The sequence below is a fragment of the Hippichthys cyanospilos genome, chromosome 10, assembly GCF_059441005.1.
Source record: "Hippichthys cyanospilos isolate Australia breed blue-spotted pipefish chromosome 10, RoL_Hcya_1.0, whole genome shotgun sequence".
NCBI lineage: Eukaryota > Metazoa > Chordata > Actinopteri > Syngnathiformes > Syngnathidae > Hippichthys > Hippichthys cyanospilos.
Window position 1 is genome coordinate 21,024,351 of NC_142378.1, and position 21,458 is coordinate 21,045,808.

At 38.8% G+C, this 21,458-nt stretch overlaps 1 protein-coding gene across 1 annotated transcript in view; it reads left to right on the forward strand.

Annotated features, from left to right (window-relative positions):
- yjefn3 (YjeF N-terminal domain containing 3) overlaps positions 1-21,458 on the forward strand; it is a 68,541-nt gene that overhangs the window by 18,893 nt on the left and 28,190 nt on the right. The gene's annotated exons all lie outside the window — the stretch shown is intronic.

Sequence of the window (21,458 nt, forward strand, 5' to 3'; positions counted from 1 at the left end):
TAATGTCCGCAATCACAGTACCTGAATGAGTTTTCAGCACTACGTCTTTCAGCTTGTCCTTAACAGTGTTTTGAGTAATGCGTTACAAAAGTAATGTTATTACTGTAATGCATGACTTTTTACTGTAACGCAATAATGTAATGTATTACACTCACAAAATAGTAATATTGTACTTGTTAAGAATGAGAGTAAAGTAATGCATTACAATGCATTTTTAGCCTGAAATTGGTGTCCCCCCCCAATTAGCCAAAAACACCACAAGATCAGAGGAGAAAAGCCTGGGCCAATAAGTTTACTTGCTGATCTACTACAGCTGAGATGAAACGGCAGGTTGAATATGGAGAATATGTACACAAGATGGACATACGACCATTACTTTCAGTTCGTCAGAGATAAAGACAAGAAAACCACAATCGTTAGGTGCACTTTGTGCACAACACCTAAAAAGCTGTTCACTTCGCGAAATCTGAAAAGTAAGACAAACCATTTGAAGCGGGGCCAAAGTGAAGTTAGTGAAAAGAAAACATGTGGTGGATTGCGCTCTCTCGTTGAGGGATGACACTTTGACATCAGGTTCGAATATTCGTTAGGAGACATGCTGCTGCTTCCCATAGTGGTTTCAAGATAAGCTAACGCTAATTTTCACTGTACAATTGCTATTAATAATAGTCTATAAATAGTTCTGGTCAATGTTTATCAAGATGAAGCAGACAAAACTCATGTTAGCCAGTACATTTAACACCTTAACAGTGATGTAGGCTAGCTGCTAATGTTAGCCACACCGAAAGGGCTTTTGCAGACAGTGATCTAATATTCATAAACCGGGGTTTCAAGTGAGTAAGCCGATCTGAACTATTAGCAGCCACGGAATTTGTATTCCTAAAATGAATAAGATAGTACTGCCTGGGTCCCAAATTGTATTTTGAGTGTGTAAAGCCTCGGCGGGAGGTTAATGTAAACATTTATTGTTAATTTATAGCAGTTACATACTAGTATTAAGACTGGGTACTAATTTGACTGGTTGAGTAAGCATGATAACATTCTTCATTAGTGTCATCTCAGCAAAAATCTTGTCACTGAGCGATTCAACATTAAGTAAGGCACAATGTATGGATTGCAAAGACCTCAACTAAAATAAATTGTGTATTGTTACAGTCCAACCTAGTGCTGGTTAGCTCTACACTCGCTCTAGCAGGGTTGCTACATCATGAGGTGGCCGAAAAGGCAGGCTGTGACAATATGACAATACACTTCACTGCTCAACACATTTATCCAACACATTTAAGTATTGAATGGTAATATATGATGGAACATACATTTATTGTGTAGCACACTAAGTACAAAAATGATAAGGATTCTATATAAATCTGCATTAAAAATACTGAAATATGCCTTATTATTTGAATATGTGTGGATGAAGATCTTTTCAACAGCCCTCAAAGAAATCTTTCTTCCAAAAACTGTTCTCTAAAAATGGTTATGATGGGAACCCCAAAGAACAGAGGAACTATCCTGTTTTTCAGAGACAAATAATTTTGAGTGGAACTTATTGCTCTTTGAGAAGAACCTATTTGGAACCCTTATTTTTTTTAAGAGTCCACACGTCTACTGAATATAAGGAGTATTTACTTCAGGATCCAGTGAACCCTCGTTTATCGCGGGAAATATGTTCTGGCATCGGCTGTGACAGCTGAAAATCTACGAAGTAGTGTCCTCACTTTTCACATTAAAAAAAAAAAATTAAACCTTATACACTGTACAAGCAGTGAACTTGATGGGGGGGGAAAGAGAGAGAGAGAGAGAGAGAGAGAGAGAGAGAGAGAGAGAGAGAGAGAGACGAACGGTGGATTTGTTCACTTCCAAATGACAGGCCTCGGCCGCCTAACTTCACCTTCTCAGCAATTGTCATCATTTTTTGATGGCTTTAGGCTTAGTACATGCCTTCGCGGGAGCAGCAGCACACTTTGGAGCTATTGCAAAAGTTCAATATGTAATTAAAGAAAAGTCGTGAATCTGTGGAAATGGAATGGAAAAAAAAATCTGCAATGTGTCTAATCTGCGATAGTGGAACCGTGAAGTAGCAAGGGTTCACTCTTTCAGTAAGAACAGTACTAACAAGTTACTACAGTAAGCAGCCACATCCATTTTATGCTAATGCAATCCCTTCAACCACCCACTCTGTCTGATATTCCAGTCAGCAGCCTCATTTTCATCACTATAGTATGATGAATACCAAGATTTGTTTGCACTTTAATCGCAAGAATTGTATTATTTTATATTGTTGCATAAATTGCAAAATGCATAAATTGCAAAAATATATGTCTTTCATTCTTGCCTTTATGTGGAACTGCTTGGCACTAATGATCCATAAACATAGAGGCTGCCATGATGGTTACATTTTAGTTCAGCTAGGAATAGAAACTTTGACACACACGCACACACACGCACACTGGTTAGACACAAACAACTGTTATTGCCCATAAAGTGCAGCTTCAATGTTGCAAGATGCCTCACATTTTATGATGAGGATACCTTTTCTGCCATTGCCATAGCAACCCCAGACACCTCATCTTGTGTCATTAAGTTTTACTTCTTTTTTTTTTTTCCAATTTTGAGGGTACTCGTGCTTTTCCCCGCGCCCTAAGAACATAATAGAAGACTATATCCACATGTGTCAATGTAAGAGTAAATGATTGTTTGTCAAATGTATATGTTTTCATGTGGATTTGATTGGTGACCATTTAAAAATGTAACCTGTCCCCCAGAAGCTATGAAAGGCTCCAGCTCACTTATGGTGATAATAAGATCACATGTTATAGAAAATGGATGGATGGCTTTCAAGTAAATTGTAGGGAGGAGCTCTCCAGCAATTGACATCATTGTGTGTTTGTAAAAAAGTGGGATCCAACCATCCATCCATTCATACCATCTTCCGCTTATTCACTGTTGGATTGCAGGTGCAGCAGCTTTAGAAGGGAAGCTCAGACTTCCCTCTCCCAAGCCACTTAATCCAGTTCCTCTGGGGCATAACTTGACTAGACCAGGACACTAGACTCAGAAAACTGATTTGAAAAGAATCCAGGAAGGCAGCTTGACATGAGAGCCTGAGAGCTTCATTTGACATTCTGTCAATGTGGCACAGAGAACCTAGTTTAAATACTGTCAGACAGAGGTGCTCAATGTACGGCTCAAGGTCAGTCGGTAGAACAAAGTGTTGTGGGTCAACCGCCTGACATCGCATCAGCCGAAAAAAATAAAAATCCCACCATGTTTTTTACATCGGTAGTACACCGGAACACAACAAGCAATCTCATTGGATACCAAGCTTGTCAATCAATGTGCTTTTACAAGCTCTGATTGACACAAACAGAGCTGACACAAACGTAACGTGTGAGCAGAACTGAGCGCACGCAGAGGACTTGAGCGAGCGAGAGCTCGATGTTGAGCAAACGCGATGTAGAGCGAGGGAGGGAGGAGTGTCATGAGCGAGAGCGAGATGTTGAGTGAGAGAGGGAGGAGTATCGCGAGCGAGAACGAGATGTTGAGCGAGAGAGGGCTATCGCAAGTGAGCAAAAAGGATTTTTGAGCGAGCAACTTCTTTTCAATCGTTTTTTCCTGCGCTCAAAATCTGTTTTCGCTCGCTCAGTTTTATTTTCTCCGCTCATTTTTTTTTCTTTTGCGCGCTCGCAATTGTGGCACAAATATAACGCTATAGGTATACACTAGGTCAGTTCAGTTTGCCAAGTGGGTTGCCTACAGGGATTTTTAACCTCCTGCAGGTCTCAGTATTTGATGACACAATATCGACACAGTATCAACACAATGTGTCAGTGTGTCGACACACTCCATAACGGCTCATCAACCCATCACTTGTTAGTGCCAGGTAAATGTGTCTATTGAGCCTGGGTCATTTTACATTTGGTTTAGTGTGGCAAGTTTTAAGTTGGGGTTTTTAGCCAATTAGAATTCAGCTAACTTGTTTGACCTGTATGGCTGTATGTAATCAGTCTTAGCCAGAAGCCAGGGCATTCGAATCAACATGGCGCGGGCTTCTGGGCAAGTGCAGATGGATATGTGAGCGGCCCTAATGCTTAATAGACAGCTGTAATAGCCAACCGAGTCGTAAGATCGCCATCAAGAGGCCTCACGTTGAACGTGACATGAGTGGATGCTCAGTGTAGGAAGGAGGTGCAATGCTCAACAAGATAGCTTCGCGGTGTTGGCTTTGCCTGATTGCTTTAGAGGCGTAGTGTAGCTATTAGCTAAACTGTCCCGGCTTAGGCAGATTTCTGACTGGGCTACCAAGGATGTGAGCTAACCCTAGCAAATAGTTCTATTGGGAATGCCTTTTGTTTGCAAAGGATCGATCGATTTGGTGTTTGGAGCTACGCTGGATTTGCAAACTTCAATTGTTTAACCAAGGCAGCAACGAGACACCAAAACACGGCTGGACACACGCGCTACGGTGCTTTTAAAAAACTTTAGGAACACCCGAGTGGATACACTGTACATCTCAGTGCCAAGAGAAAGCGGCCTCCATAATGAAAAGGTGAAGACAAATCGGGAGATATTGAAAAGACTGCTCAATTGTGATTGCGGTTTGTTTTGTCTTGGCCTTTTCTTAATTTATTGTTTCATTTTCAATATTTTTGTGTTATTTTATTTTGTTCATATTCAATTACTGGTAATAGGAAAAGAAATAAAATGATGATCTTCTTATATTAAACTGCGATTTGTAATTGGGACTTCATAACATTTCATGGATCTTTATTTTAAAGTATTATTAATTTTTTTAAGTTTTGACAACATCACATATAATGAATGACAAGTTCTAATGGCTGATGCGAGTTTATTGACGTTTAAAAGCTCCGGAAAATAGCCTGTGTAGCCTAGTAATCGGTACATATGCGCATGGGGGCTATTTATTTGAGAGTCTGACGTCACTGAATGCGTATGTGTGAAAGTCACGGCCACTGTGTATACGTCATTTTATGGAATGAACTAATTTGCAGGACACGTTGCGCTCATCTCATTGTAACAATTATAATCATCATACATTATATCTAATCACACATCTCATTTTATTGCATTCACAACGTAGGTTTTTTTCATTATATTGTATTTTTCTAATATCGTAAAATGTTGTTAATGCACTTTGGTAACGTTACACTTTTTACATCTGTAGTCAAATGAAATGGTCATGAAATTGTATTTCATTCACTTTCATTATATTGCAGCTACATTTTCAAATTTTATTTCAATTTTCCTAATATGTTCTTGTTCTATTTTGTATTATTACATCTCAAATCATTTTAATACGCTGCATGATATTCTATTTGATGAGCTCTTATAAGTTAAAAGGGGATGAAAATTGTTTACAAAATGAGAAATAGATCGTTGATGTCTGTTCTTTGCATGTCGTCATCCCGTAATGATGTATGATGCAAATGATACAATAAGATGAATCATCCACTATTACTGCATGACTGCTCCTCTCATTAGATCATATCTCATCTCGTCATTTGATTCTCCTCTAACCTCATCTCAAAGATGTCAGAGTTATATTTCAGTCTGGCCTTTTGTCATCAGAAATCTCATCTTCAGTACCTGTGAAAAAGAGCTTGCTCATCATCAGCAGCACCACAGGCCTGTGCCATCTGCCACCCATACATTGACCATATCCACGCATACACAGTTACGCCAACCGAGATGAGAAACATCTACAGTCAGCACAGACAGCCCTTTAGATCACAGGTGTCAAAATCAGATCCGGCCCACCGCATCATCTTATGTGGCATCATCTTATGTGGCCCGTGAAATGCTAATTATGACTTCAAGTTTCGGGTGAAACACCAAATTTTCAAGTTGTCTTCAGCTTCTACCATTTATTTATTTATTTTTTTTATGTTATCAATAATGATATTAAATACAGTATACAGTATTGTATGTATAGCAAAGCAATATTGAGCAGTTGTTAGTGGTCCCTGATTTCAAAATGTGCAAATGTGTGATGATTATACTTAAAATTTATTTGACTTCCCAGTTATAGCAGCCCTCCGACAGAAACTTTAACTCCAATGTGGCCCAAGATAAAAATGAGTTTGACGTCCCTGCTCAAGATCATTTGATTGATCCAATTCGGAAAACCTTGAAATAATGTAAACCGGAATCCTCAAATGCTCAACCTTCACATGTTATCCCTCTTTTTAATTCCTCACACTTTTTTTCCTTGCATCTCCTTCCACAGAAATCAGCCAATATACAAAATTCCATTCCATTTTAAACCTTTAACCAAAAAAATAGGTACACATATGGTGTATACAAGATGCAGTATACAATGTCTTAACAGGGAGGTACTGCCAGTTTTTCTATTCAACATGTAGAGTAAGAATCAATAGCCAATACCACCAGGAAACTACTGTAAATATTTACATCAATTAGACGTTAATGTACACATTTCTAGCACCCACTCCTCATATGACATGCACCCTTTTTTGTTGTTACAGTCTAACAAATTCCAAGGTTTGACTTCACCTCGTTCCATAGCACTGTGCTTTCTGTATTGTTGTGAGCAGTGTAAATTGCAAGTGTAAATCTCTTTCTTTTCCCTTTATGTGCCATTGCCCGGCACAAACGATCTATAAATACAGAGGCTCACATACAAACACACTCAGTGAAGCAAATATACAGAGGAAGGGTCGGCCGCAAGCCAGTTTCAACGCAGTGGCTCTCTGGTCTCTTGTGCTTCTACCCACTGCTGTGCTCATTAATTATAGACCACCTGTATATTTTGTGTCTGTTTACGCTTAGTGTGTATGTGTTCATCTCAACACCAGTATGCAACACAAACTGACTAAAGGGTCTGAGCTGGATTAAGACACATGGTAATAAAGGCACTATACCAGAGACGTCAAATGTATGGTCCTGGGGCAGAATAAGACCAAACCCCCGAGTTTGTTGTCCATGATCAATCGACAATACATCTTAATTTTATGTCTCGATGACCACTGACACTTGTGCAAAATAGCGTTCTGATCACTTTAGTGACAGAGAGTGGAACACTTCGCGAACATTCACTCTAGCATTATTATTGTGCTTCATCATGCTATTGATCCGTGCAGGTAAAGTCCTTTAATTGACCTGAAGAGATTCACAATGGGTGTGGATCACCATCTGGGCCATCCAAAACGAGAAACTACAGTACCATTTTATTCTGTTCAGTATTCTTTGCACTTCACTATTCACCTTGAAAAGTGGTTTTACAACCACATATGAATGGGGCATTTTCCTTCGACTGGATATTTGCATTTCATTGTAAGCATTTTAGCAGGCATGTATATCCCAGTCCAGTTCAGTTCTTTTGAGAATAGCTTTTCCTCCATGTGGTCCCCGAGCTAAAATAAGTTTGACACCCCTACATTAGTTAATGTGTGACCTAACTAGGAGAAACAATCTGATGATCATGGTTGTCTAGGCTAAAAATCAGTGGCAGTCCGTGTGTTTCACACTTAGGCCTTCAGTAATTCGGTCCCCTCAGAAGCACACATACGCATTACTGGGCTACACAGGCTATTTTCCGGAGTTTTTAAACATCAATAAACCCGCATCAGCAATTGAAATTTATCATTATTCGTGATACTGCCAGAACTTAAACTAATTAATAATAGTTTCAAATTATCTGTCCACAAAGTTTTATGAAGTCCACCAAGTGTCATATCGGTACGGCATGTTGATGACAGATGTTGAAAGGTGGATCCAAAATGCAGGGAGGCAGGATGAGATGGGCTCAATAAAATGATTTATTACTTTGCAGAAGCTGGGCGAAACACAAAAAACGAGAGTTACACTAGCGCTGGAACATGCTCATGACAGGTGACACAAATTACACTAACGACAGACGCCAGGGTGTCGCCAGACGCCACCACTGCTAAGAATGTACGTTCATTCATATATATATATATATATATATATATATATATATATATATATATATATATATATATATATATATATATATATATATGACTATAACTGATAAAGTTATTACTTTGAGTATTACTAAATTGTGGTTGAAAAAGTTTTAAAATTTGTCATTAATTGAGGGTGCGCCTTTAATCCGGTGCGCCTTATAATGCGGAAAATACGATTGCCTTTTTATTATCTATAATATAGCCTTGGCCCCTACCCCAAATAGTATGGGTTCATTGTATTCTTATGCTGTCCTAATGATCTGCATTACATTGACTTTTTTTGCTGTTATTACTGCTAATGCTTCAGCTATTACAATTGGCATTTACCTGAAAGGAAGTGAAACGTCGGACACTCCTTGTGCTTGAGATTCCAATTACCCACACGGAAATGTTGCAGCAGCCCACGTGCATTTAATTTGGCAAAAGATGTAGTTAATGTCACTGATGGCTTTTCAGTGGCAATAATTGTACTGCATGATTGTTATGAGCCTTTTTCCATCTAACGTGTGAGCAGCTATGATAAGATTTTGTGGTGACGAGACAGTATTCAGCTTGGCTTGCTTCATTATGCTGTTACATTGTCAGCTCTAAAATGCTCATGCTTTTAATAATTGGAATGATTTCATTCTTTTAGGAATCTATCCGGAGAGGTTAATACTCAGAAAATCACTGGTGAGCTGAGCTGATCCCAGCTCAGTTTAGAGCCAAAGCAGTGTACTACCTGGACTGCTCGCCAGCCGCAGGGCACATTGACAAATAACCATTTACACTCACATTGGCAATTTATTCTTATTCATTGTGTTTTGAATATTAAACAAATATGCGACTCTCTTTGCTTTGTGATGCAAAGGTATAAAAACTATTACTATCATAAAATTTAAAAAAAAATAAAATATATATATATATATATATATATATATATATATATATATATATATATATATATTGTTAAACATATATATTCATTGTTTTATACATTAATTATAATTATTAATCAGTATTAATATTATTTAATGACTGTATTTTCCGCACTGTAAGGCGCACCCAAAAGCCTGATTTTTTTTTTTTTTAAAAAGCTGACGGTGCGCCTTATAATCCAGTGCGCTTTATATATGGATCAAATCATGTGCTGACTGCATAAACTATAGTTTGTGCCTAAAAAATCCAGTTCAAACCAACCTGGCCCGAGGGTATTAAAGCCCACACGGCCCAGCGCGATTAATTAACTTGATTTGCAGTCCCAAGACATTTTTTTTTTTTAGGACTTAAGAGTGTGTGGCCCCACACTTATGTTTGTCGTTTCAATTGCCCTGAATTTCGTTTATTTGTAACTTCTTTGTGCTCCATATCGTATAGCGGGTCAAAAACATATAATGCAAGCAGAGGAAAAAAATTAAAAAGACAGCGGCGCCACGCCTTCACCCGTGCTAGGCTCCAAACTCATACCTTATCATGTTTGTCGTTTAAATTTCCCTGACTTTCCTTTATTTGTAACTTCTTTGTGCTCCATAGAAATAGCGGGTTGAAAATATTTAATGCATGTGTGATGCCCACTAAAGCGCCATCACATTAGTGCAGTGGTTCTTAACCTGGGTTCGATCGAACCCGAGGGGTTCGGTGAGTCGGTCTCACTGGTTCGGTGGAGCCTCCGCCGCATAGGTCCACCCCTCAGTCTAAAAAAAATCATATTTTATTTTTTTACTGAAGAAGTGTTCGGTGAATGAGCATATGAAACTGGTGGGGTTCGGTGCCTCCAACAAGGTTAAGAAGCACTGCATTAGTGTGATTGTTTTATTTGGTTTCAGTATTTGAAAGTGTGTCTATTTTATTTGTTCTTCTTTTGAGACCCAGTCTCAGTGATTTTCTTTCGTGTTCGCTCCAAGAGCAGTACATGTTTTGTGCACCAGGTGGCAGTTACTCTGTTTACCTGTCTCTAATCCTGATGGTGTGTGAGAGGCCCTATACGCATGCGCAGCCGGTCTCCTTTAATAGCCGGAGATTCGGCGAAAACAGTCATGTATATTTCGCTGTCTCCATCTATCTAAAAGTTGTAACCTGTTTACAGGAATATACTGTATATCTACAGTGGCTTGCAAAACTATTTGGCCCGCTTGAACTTTGTGACCTTTTGCCACATTTCAGGCTTCAAACATAAATATATAAAACTGTAATTTCTTGTGAAGAATCAACAACAAGTGGTACACAATCATGAAGCGGAACACACTTTATTGGATATTTTTAACTTTTTTAACAAATAAAAAATGAAAAATCGGGCGTGCAAAATCATTCAGCCCCATTGAGTTAATGCTTTGTAGTGCCACCTTTTGCTGCAAAATATAAAATTGGATATAAAATATCCAATAAAGAGTGGTCCACTTCATGATTGTGTCCCACTTGTTGATTCTTCACAAGAAATTACAGTTTTATATCTTTATGTTTGAAGCCTAAAATGTGGCAAAAGGTCACACAGTTCAAGGGGGCCAAATAGTTTTGCAAGCCACTGTATATGTCTGTTGGTCCAGCGGCTTCCTGGTACAGAGGAAAAAATAAATAAAAAAACAGCAAGCGCCACACCTTCACCCGCGCTTGGCTTTAAACTCATACCGTTGCATGTTTGCCGTTTAAATTTCCCTGACTTTTGTTTATTCGTAACTTCTTTGTGTTTCGTAGAAATAGCAGGTTGAAAACATTTAAAGCAGACAGCTGCGCCACGCCTTCACCCGCACTTGGCTCCAAACTCATACCGTTGCATCTTTGTCGCTTAAATTTCCCTGACTTTTGTTTATTCGTAGCTTCTTTGTGCTCCATAACGAAATAGCTAGTCAAAAATATATAATGCATGCCGAGGGGGAAATCAAAAAGATTGTGGCGCCGCGTTCACAAATGCATGTCTTGATCTGGATCTATTCTGCGCTCTGCGGTTCCTGTTTAGTAGTTAAATAGCAAGTACCAATATATATTATAGTGCGGAAAATACAGTACTACTCGTTATTGACACATATTTCAATTGGATCGACAAATGGCAATCGTGTGCTTTTCCACAAAAATAGGCTGATCTCAGTCGGCTACTGATCAATTGGCATCTTCATTTTTGGTGTGGCACTGCATTCTAATCATTTTATGACTCAGATTGTCTTCAGTCCATGTACTAGTCAGCTGTGAAGGTTTTGCTTGCTTTTGAATTCACTTAGTAGACCACCTTATTGCACTTGTTTATTTTTTGAGACCATCATCTGTCATTGTTTCTGTTTAAAATTGAGCCAGTTGAATATGTGTCTCATGGAGCTAAGCAACCCAACAACAATAAAAACACGTCGGTAGACAGTTCCACGCCACTGCAATAATACACATACTGTTATATGAAAACCCCCCAGAAAGTGCCAAACAAAAATTTTATTCTTCATTTTATTCTGTATTTTGTGTATGTTGTGTGTAATAGCTGATATCACAGCATACATGAATAATAAGAGTGACATGCAAACTGAACTAAACTGCTTAAGGCTGACTTATATGATCGTATTAGACCAGAGTTACGGGTTTCATTTGCCACCTACAAATCAATCAATCCATTGCAGCAGTCAAAGTGAATCACAAGCTGCTGATTCGATAAGCACCATGAAGGATCACACGCTGAACACCTCAACCACGACCATATGGAGGCACAAGGAATCATCCCCCACCCTCTTGGCCAGCTGAGGCTACAGCTGTGCCACCTGAGCCTTTATTAGATACTGGGATTTGGTGGTAGTTTATGTTGATTTTGGACTGCAAACGTGTCACGCATTTATCAGTAGTTTGGGGAAAATTAGTCTACGATTTACAAATTCACCATCAGTGTGCATCACAATATTCTTCTATGAAGCGATTTTTTTTCATGAGTTCTCCAGACACTCCCTTTCCTATGAACATTCATCTTAGCAACATTTCAGGTGTTGGGACACTTCCCTGTTGTGTCACAACATGTCAGAAGCGTAATTAAAAAGATACTCAACTAATTTCAGCATTTTTGGCAGTAAAATGTTCATGTTTTGTCTATTCACCTTACTCCTGAGGGCTCTCATTTGGAATAACAATAAAGATTACGATTTACAATTTTCAACTTCCGGTTGTCAATACCCTTTTAAAAGTTGGATTTTGCATTAAAATATATCTGGCATATTCTGAGAACTTGTGCGTTTGGCAGCTTTTCAAACAAGCAGAAAAAGTTGAACTTGTAAAGTTGAACATGAGCAATGTTTTGCTGAAGAGGAGACAGTGTAGCTGTATCTATGACAATCGCTGGAGTTTATAGCAGCAAACTATGTGGAATGGATTGAATAACACAGAGGAATTAATCTACGCCGAGTGAGGGAGAGAACAAATACAAATGCAATTTGCCATTGGTTTCAATGCACAATAGCAAGGAATTTAAAAAACTAGGGCTAATATGTCAACACCAGTTAGCTACTGGCGGACACAGGTACTAAAGAGTATGGACTCCATGGCCAAACTTCACACACTTTTCTAAACGCAAACAACTTGTACCAGTCAATTCTATTTGGTCATTCTTCCAAAGGTTAATTCTTGTTGTATCTCTTTTGTGTTTGCTAGCCTACACCATCGTTATTGTACGTAACGTACAGTTTAACATGAGTTTTTGTATGCTTCATCTTTTCTCTAGTCCTTATAGAATATAATTAATCGCAATTGTACAATGCAAACTAGCATAAGCTTACCTTGTCATTATTGCTAGTTGTGATAGGGATCCCAGTGGCAAGGTTTCGAAATGCTGGTGAATCCACTGTGGAAAGCGGCAGTGTATCTTTTACGTATGACATACTACACCACAGGTCTCCTAACCTCTTGAGGTGGAAGTTGCATCCCTGAGCGAAAGAACGATCATTTTGCCTGCCTTGTTTTATCCCCACTCTCAATTACCCACGTGTTTTCTTTATTTCACATGCCTAGAATCCTAACTCACGGTCATTGACGCGGCGTGGCGGGGAGAATAGCCGGCGTGATAGCGGGGATCCTGGACCCAGATCTAGGGAGGCTCTAAGGCATGGAATGCATGTAATAGTCAATATTTAATGATCAACAGGCAGGCAGGCAGGACTGAGACGGAAAAACAGGATGGGAAAAACTCCAAAAAGGCACAGGCAGGCAGGCAAACAGAAAAATACTAAGTGGCAGGTTGGCACAGGCATATATGGATAAGAGGCGAGTGACAAGACTAGAGAACAGAGACTAACGGCATTAGACAGATGACTTACAACTGGTGACATGCAAATGGCGATATGTGACTTAAGACAATGATCCGACAATGGCTGAAACAAAAAATAGGCTTAGACACACACACACACACACACACGCACACCCTAACACACACTAATTAGGCTGACTCACAACAGATAAGCAGGGGAAGCAGATTGGTGAACACACAGGGGCAGGTAGACACAGACAAGTGGACCTAATCAAAACTAACGTGGAACGACATTAAAAGAACAGAAACAGGAACTATGCAAACTGAAAGGAACAGAATCCCCCAAAATAAACCTATAACCAAAACCCAACAGAACATGACACTCCCAAATTGGTCCGTGTGCACCTTTGTGAAACGCCTGCATGGATTGAACCAATCTCTGCAAGTTTGCACGATTGCACAAGTTTCATGATGCCCTTTGCCCTTCCCTTCCTTCTTCTTGTATTTACGATTAGCATACAAATCTTCTGTTTCTGTTTTTTCCCCATTTTTGTTTGCAATACATATTTGCGAGGATATACATACCAGAAATTCGCTCAACTTCACACAAGACACAATCTGACATCCAAATCGTCATTTGAATTACGCTGGCGAAAGTTTATGTAATATAAATATCGATTAATAAACCTATGATTATGTATAAAAAATATGTTTCTTTGATAGAACATATTTACCTACAACTTATTGAAATTTATAGAGGGTTTTTTAAGTGAATAACTGTATATATTACATACTTGGGCTTTAATGGGACAATGTGTCATATTGAGACAGTTATTAATTTTAAAACCCCACTATAAATTTCACTGCTTCTTGTGTCTTCCTCACCTACATATTATCCCTGATAAACTTACGTGTACCCTATGTATTAACCTTGTGTCTCATTCTATTTTATCAGCACTGTGCTGTCACATTGCACTATTTTTTCTTCAGACCATTGACTTGAAGTTAGTTCAGACCCAAATTGATTACTAAACTATTGAACAGTGTTGTTTTGAACTTCTATTTGTCTGTTACTCCTTGTATTGTCCTTGATACTAACTTTCAAATAAATTAAGCCCTGTAGTGCAGACTTGTTGAAGCGTGGAGCTTCGAATGTGGAGTAAAATCTTTGATTGACAAACTTGCTTAAACGCATGGTCATACTTACTTGAGGGCTAACTTCTAGGAGCACATTTTCCCATAAGTCTACACGGTATTGACGTGCATGTGGATGTTATTTTTTAGTATTTAACCTGCATTTAACTAATATGCTCCAAAACTAAATGGGTAAATGTTCTTTATGTAGCGATTTTTATGGTTTTATTAATGTGTGTTTGGCATTTTTTCACATAATGCCATTGGATTTGTGCATGCGTAAATCAATAACTTGTGTCATTATGGGGAAAAAAAAAGCTGTGTTTTTAGAGTTAGCTTAGAAGTATGTTAAACGTTAACGAATGTATGTTCAAATCTATTTGCATGTTTGTCCAAATGTATTGTATGTATGCTTGAACGAATTCGGGATTACAACGTTTGAACATACTTGCTTTATGTTCAAACGTTTTTACCAGCCAAGAACATTGGCTCCACATTGGCATCTCCTCACTTCCGCTGTGACCTGACCTGTTATATCTTTGTGTAACGCTAAACACAAACTCACACCAATGGGAAAAAAATTAATGAAAGTAACATGCACTGTGAAAACCATTGACTGGATTTGTGAACAATAGTTTTCATTATTGCTGTGCTCTTCTCTTGATATTTCCCTTCATTTGTCAGCTGCAAAACATGTAGACTTACACCCAGGGGGTGGTGACTCATGACGAAAGTGGTCACGTTCAACATTCATGCGTACATGTGTGCTTAGAATGAGAACAAAGAGGTCATGCTCTTATCATTTGACAAATATATATGATATTCTCATGGTAAAAATATCCCAGGGAGGAAAATAGGATTCATCTTGCTACTTACCTTATTTTAAAAAAAAAGTGTCACACAGGTTACTACACATAGCAGCAGTGAAGGAATACAAAGGACAATAGGAAATGGAAGCACTCACTTGCAGAGTGGTAAGTCTACATTTGTCTGATCAAAGCAAAGCATCCTAAGTGGATATCGAATTATATTAAAAACTTCATTATTATTTCATGATTTTTGAATGGATGCATTGATGAGGCGACGTAAATAGTAAATGAAGGTTGAGGATGAGGCTACGTAAATCGTAAAAAAAAGTTAAAATGTTAGGACATTTTCTTCATCTTAATAGATATTTTTCTAACTGTGGTGAAAAAGTATATGGACTTTTTGATGAGTAATTTGAAGCAAGTAAGTATACAAAAAAATTGCTTTTGATTAGAGATTTGGTTACTTGTGAACTTTAACAGGAAAACTGGATCCTGACCCAGCACTGCTGCCCAACATGACTTATATTACTTGTGTCAATTATATACAAGTCTGTACACAATAGTCAAACTGTAGTAGTCCTTCAACGTTAGTTTTATCGTGTTGCAACGTGAGAGGCATAAAAAACTTAGGTTCTCACTTCTTACTTAGCTTTTTCAATGACTGACAAATACAGTGTACTTGTCAATTACAACTTGGTAGATTTGGTTTACAGTTTTCCCTTGCTACTTTGCGCTTCATCTTTGCACCGTGAGTGCTTTGTGTTTTTTTTCTTTTTTTCATTGAAAAAAAGTCATATTGCAGTGAGACATGCTGTGAAGGTTTCCTGCATTCCAAACAGATGAGTTGACTATAATCACACCAACGACCAATCTCCTCCAACGTTGACCTCGAGTTGAGCCTGTAGCTGACCAAACATGTTAACAGGGAAACAGATTTTGCGCTCAAAATTCCAATTTATTACAGAAGCCCTTTGTTTCGAACTCACTATTGTTCCAGCCGCACACTGTCATTCATGTGTGAGGTGGAGACTGCTTGCTGGACACACAGTCAACAGCTTGAACTAGACTGGCCAAGCAATAAGTCAATGAGCTTAGATGCACTCCTACAAAACACATAATTAGCTCCTTGCGCAACATCGATCAATGAGGGCAGGAGAGGATTACAACTCCTGCATTCCAACTCTAACTCTGTGCTATCTAACCATAGCAACAACTGCCAGCGAAAAGGAAGGGTAGAAAGGTGGCCAAAGCCATCTTGGTCATTTGCATTTCTTCTGGGTGGGCTTCAAACTCCAGAAGTCTCAATAAACCGACATTTACCCACTGACTTTCACAGGCAACAAAGACATACACACGATTGAACAAGTGACAAGAATGAACAAATAGCATTTTGTTAGCTGGGCTAGCTTTGGGAAATGCTTTGCAAAGTGGGAAATGCAAAATAAATCAATAAATAAAATAAATGAAGAACAAAAAAAAACCCCATGATATTCAAATGGTAAATGGACTTTCACTTATATAGGGCTTTTCTACTTTAGGTACTTAAAGCACTTTACACTAACTAGTCATTTACCTACTGATGACGCAGCATCATTAGCAACTGGGGGTTCAGTGTCTTGCCCAAGGACACTTAGACATGGTCTTGATGGTCGGGGGATCGAACCCACGGCCTTTTGGCTGGGAGATGACCTCTCTGCCACCCCCCCTCCCCCCAATTATACAATTTATTATGCAAATTGAAAGAGATTCAATAACAGGTGATCGCAACATCCCAACATTATTAAAACTGAAGACTTATGTTCTGAAAAAAAAAGACAAAACAACGACTGTTACGCTAACTTGGCAAAAACCCAATATAATGAATACAATTTAATGTGATGTGGAAACTTAAATGCTGCATCTCCTAAATAGACTTTTTTTTACCTGAAAATGGTACATAAAACACCACAACTCAGCTCATTGAACATTTACCTTGACAATTGACTCTGTGTTTTGACTTGAGTTCAACTTCTGCGTGGAGTACAAAGCACGTGAGTAATAATTGCATAAAAGGGCACAGTGTTTGACCTAATGAGTGGTGTGCTTTGATTCACACTGTCCTCCCAAAGGGAAAAAGACCAAGTATAAACTCCCTGATCAAAGTACAGCCCTGAGCCTTCACAGGTACTCTAGATCCACTAAGTTACACAATTCTGGGCCTGGGGGAGCAGGAAGCTGCACTCACATGAACTCTGGCAGAATGGGAGCAAAAATCAACCTGAGACACAACCTGTTCTGGAACTGGTACTGTGGCAAATCATCAAAATTGAATTACCGTGGGCCCCTGGGTTACAAGATTAATCCGTTACGTGGTTGGACAAGGCAAATTCGCCTAATGATGGGCAATCCAAACCTATGTTAAATAGCTAATGCATTTAGAACCCCAGGTAAAAACATAGAAATTGTACATACATATTAAAAATTGGTACCAATTTAGTATAGTAAGTTCTACGTAATATACATGTATACAATCAGAAAACATCATAAATGAAAAATTTAGAAAGAATTTATTTACCTTTGAGTGGCGCTTGTTATGCCCATATTCTCTAGTAAGGGTAGCCTAGGCTAGGCTAGCTTCAAATTACTTGATTGTCTCCACCTTTGTTTCCATATAAATCATCTTCTTACTTCTCTCTTGACATCATTAGCAATCTTGGGACTCATGGCTAACCCATTGTCGTTTGAATTAAGCAGTAAAATGCATTATAAATATAGTCTTGTAACCACTCACAATAGAACTAAGCTTTACCATTCAGCCATTTTGAAACAAGTGAGGCCGACCAATAGCAGACCAGCATCTCCGTGAGGAGACGCCGACCAATAGCAGACCAGCATTGTAGTGATGCCTTGCTGGGGTGGCAACAGAAAATAAGTGCAATTACCTAAAAACGCCTGCAGATGGAGACAAGACAACACAAATACAGCCAACCCCCTAGCGTCATGGCAGTTGTTTTTGTTGCAAAGCAGGGAAAATGCCTTGAAGAGGGGATGAAAAAAAACCCTCAATATTCCACTTTGCAACATGAAAGAAAACGTAAGCCAGGAACGCTGTAACCCGGGGGTCCACTGTACTGTATATGTGTTTCCTACAATTGGCTAGGGTGTAGGCTGCCTCTTCTCGAAAGTCAACTTGTATTGACTCCAGCTCACCCACCCTCCAACAAGCACAAGCATAATAGAAGATGGATGGACTGGGATTGCTAGCCACTGTGAAGCAATGTGTTGAGATGTCAAGCATGTCACAGAAAATGATCCAATTTCACTTAAGTGCTCTGAAAATGATATTAATATTGTACAAATAACTTGTCAACTCATTATACCATTGCAAACCACATATAGCATAGGAACCGGCGGAAACATTAAAAGGTTTTCCTGAATGGCAAAGTGTATATACATTGCAGTAATCCTTTTATATTTATAAGTATGCTGCATGCTTATTGTGACTTTTGTTAATGCTGTATGAGTCAAGTGACAAATGTTTTGAGATACAGGCCATTATTCCAACGATATTAACACTGATATGCTAGCAAACATAGTGCTCAGTTGTGGGCTTTTTTTCACTCACACCTTTTTTTCACTCCGCAACCCTTGTTAGGATCAGCCGATCCGATGATGGATGGATCGATGTTTTGTGGCCTGCCGGCATTGAACGACATCATTGAGGGGGCAAGGCAGCCACACGGGAAAAGGTGCAGCCTCTGCAAACAAGACGTTTTACTTCCCGTTTTAGAAATATCGTCACTTTAATCATCCATCCATTTTCTAGAGCCGCTTATCCTCACAAGGGTCGCAGGCTTGCTAATGCCTATCCCAGCTGGCTTTGGGCAGTAGGACACACTCAACTGGTTGCCAGGCAATTGCAGGGCAAACAGAAATGAACAAACATTCACGCACCAAATCACACCTTAGGACAATTTAGTTTGTCCAATACACATGCCATGCATGTTTTTGGAGTGTGGGAGGAAAACGGAGTGCCCGAAAAGAACCCACGTGGGCTCGGGGAGAACATGCAAATCCCGCACAGGAAGGCCGGAGCAAGGTGGATTTGAACTCTGGACCGTTTCACTATCATCATTTAATAAAAAATGAAGTCTCCTATGTGCCATGTAACTGAGTTACATTTGGCACATTGGAGACTTAAGTTAAACGTATGTACTGTGGAAAGTGGAAGAATATCAAGAATCTAGGTCCTTTAACAGGCTGTCAAATCTTATTGGTTTCACGGTGTTAAAACACTCTAAGTGGTGGATGTTTGAACGCAAAAGGCGGATTACTCAGTCTTTATCCTTGGCAAAAAAGAACAAAGTTTATGGGGTCAGTTGCAAAACAGTTTTCGTCTGTCTGTTTATACAATGCTACTCTCTAGTGGTAAAAACGCACAACAGCTGGAGCTGTGTAATATTTCTTGGATTAAAGCAAACAATGTTAGCAGAGCTGGACCACTGTTGCTACTGAATATCTACCTGTCACTGATGGATGGCCCTGTTTTGGCGAGCACTTCCACATTTTTGGCGAGTGCTTTATAATGGGAAGTCTCGTAAAAATACATGGGCAGAAAAGGACCGTCTCAACTGTTCCTGCTCAAAAGACTGCTTCAGTCGGTGCTCAGCAGTGTTGGGAATAATGCATTACAAAAGTAATTGCTGTAACACGGTAGTGTTATATATTACACACAAAAATAGTGATAGTGTACTTCTTACAAATCAGAGTTACACAATGCATTACAATGCATTTTTAGCCTGAAGGCGGTGTTGCATTTTTCCCCAACTTCTCCGAAAACACCGCCAGATTGGAGGAGAAAAGTGGCGGCAAAATGTTTAGTTGCTGTTGTTAGTATCTACTAGCAGAGATTAATGCGGCGGCCACAAACAACAGGTTGAATATGTTGAATACGTACACAAGATGGACATACGCCTTTTACTTTAGGTTTGTCGGAGAATATATTAGTTAGGTGCATTTAGTGCATGCCACCTAAAGAGTTGCTCACACATTTAGAGCTATGCCATAGGAAGGTGAAATTAATCAAAGGAAAACACGAGGAGGATTGCGAGTGGGGATAAAACAAAGTCCTCTAGCTCAGGATGCCACTTCCACCAGAGGTTAGGAGATTCGTGGAAGATACGAGTATCTGACATTTTCCACAGTGGATTAATTCACCACCTTGTCAGCAAGATCCCTGTCGCAACTTGCAAATGACAAGGTAAACAAACACTGATTTTCACTGTACAATTGCTATTCATAATAGTCTATAAATAGTTGTGGTCATTGTGTATCAAGATGAAGCATACAAGAATTCACGTTAAACAGTATGTTAAACAATATAACGATGACTTTGGCTAGCTGCTAATATTAGCCCCGCCTTAACCATCTATTTTTGAAACATCTGTCCCTACCTAGCCGACTGAACTTGAATTTGAATATTTACATTGAAATTGTGGAACACACTAACAGTTTTTTCTGACGCATAAACAATGCATAAATATGCTGTGAAACTAAGTAATAAAGGGATTGAAATACATACATACATACAATTCTGTGCCTTGTCATATCTTTAAAGGTTTACAATGCAATACAGATCAAATGATTTGTACTGTTTTTAAGCATAAGCTAACCTTCCACTGGATGTGTAGTGTAAGGAGGTCGATTTAGAATGGCAAATACATTTTTCCAGTTATGTTGGTGAGTACAGTAATACAAAAGTATTGCAATAGCAGTGTAGTGCATTGCATTTCAAATGCAGTAATATTAAAATGTAGCTAATTATTGTACTTTGACGTGACAGTAATAAATAATAAATAACACATTACAGTTTTGAAGTAACTTGCCCAACAGTGGTGCTCAGTCCATTTTTTTTTTTTCTCGAGACTTCACGTCATTAAGCATAAGATGAAAGAGCTTGTCAAAGATGATTGTTCAGTCAGCTACTGGTCAACTTAACAACAGACTGCCCAGCTTGGCAATGCAGTAGAAACTGATGAATTTTTAAAATTCTCTTCAATTACGATACCTGTGTTTCTATTAAGTTTAATATAAAGTGCTATTCTTTTTCTAAAAGCACATTACACACATTTTTTGTGATATAAATTGGAATAAATTAGTGGCATTTCCATAAATTTAAATGAAAAATGATTTGAGAGAGATGAGTTTGTCCAAAGAATGAAGTTGAATCTCAAGGAACAAGTGAATGTTGAATTGAGCAGAACTGAAGAAGATCAGAGGTAAAGAAGATCAAGAGGTAATTGTGCTTTTGTGTGCAGCGTTTGCATTCCACAGGGACAGCAAAAGATTCTTCTTCTTTGCCTCTCAGGAGTTTCAAGCACACAT